Source organism: Sinocyclocheilus grahami, unplaced genomic scaffold (genome assembly GCF_001515645.1).
Source record: "Sinocyclocheilus grahami isolate Dianchi unplaced genomic scaffold, SAMN03320097.WGS_v1.1 scaffold16516.1, whole genome shotgun sequence".
NCBI classification, from domain to species: domain Eukaryota; kingdom Metazoa; phylum Chordata; class Actinopteri; order Cypriniformes; family Cyprinidae; genus Sinocyclocheilus; species Sinocyclocheilus grahami.
In genome coordinates this window covers 4,522-4,902 of record NW_015516166.1, presented here as the reverse complement: position 1 = coordinate 4,902, position 381 = coordinate 4,522, and the positions used below count along the sequence as shown (strand labels likewise).

General features: G+C 61.4%; 1 pseudogene; it reads left to right on the top strand.

Moving 5' to 3' along the window:
• Positions 1–4: 4 nt before the first annotated feature.
• Positions 5–381, top strand: part of LOC107579314 (transcription cofactor vestigial-like protein 4 pseudogene) — a 2,816-nt pseudogene continuing 2,439 nt past the window's right edge.

Genomic DNA, 381 nt, shown 5'->3' with positions numbered 1-381 from the left:
AGTCATCGACTGCTCGCGGGAGGTGTGCGCTCTTGCCAGGCCTGCTGAATGCAGCATTAATAGCTCTGCTTGTTTGTGCCGCTGGACAGGGGCCTCAGTACAATCCCTCCTTTGTTTGTCTTGCAGTGGCAAGCCTGCCAGTGGGGACTACCGCAAGGACCCCCGGGATCGCAGCCGCAGCCCCATAGAGCGCATCGGCGCCTCCCCGATGAGTCTCGTTGGTGGTCACCTGTATGCCCACATGCCCAGCCTGGCCATGGACCAGCCTCTCGCACTGACCAAAAACATGGACGCCACCCGCACTGTCGCCATCTCGCCCACTGTCAGCCCCGTCGAGCGCCAGCAGGTAACTCCAGCACTGCCATCATTTGCTCAGCCTCA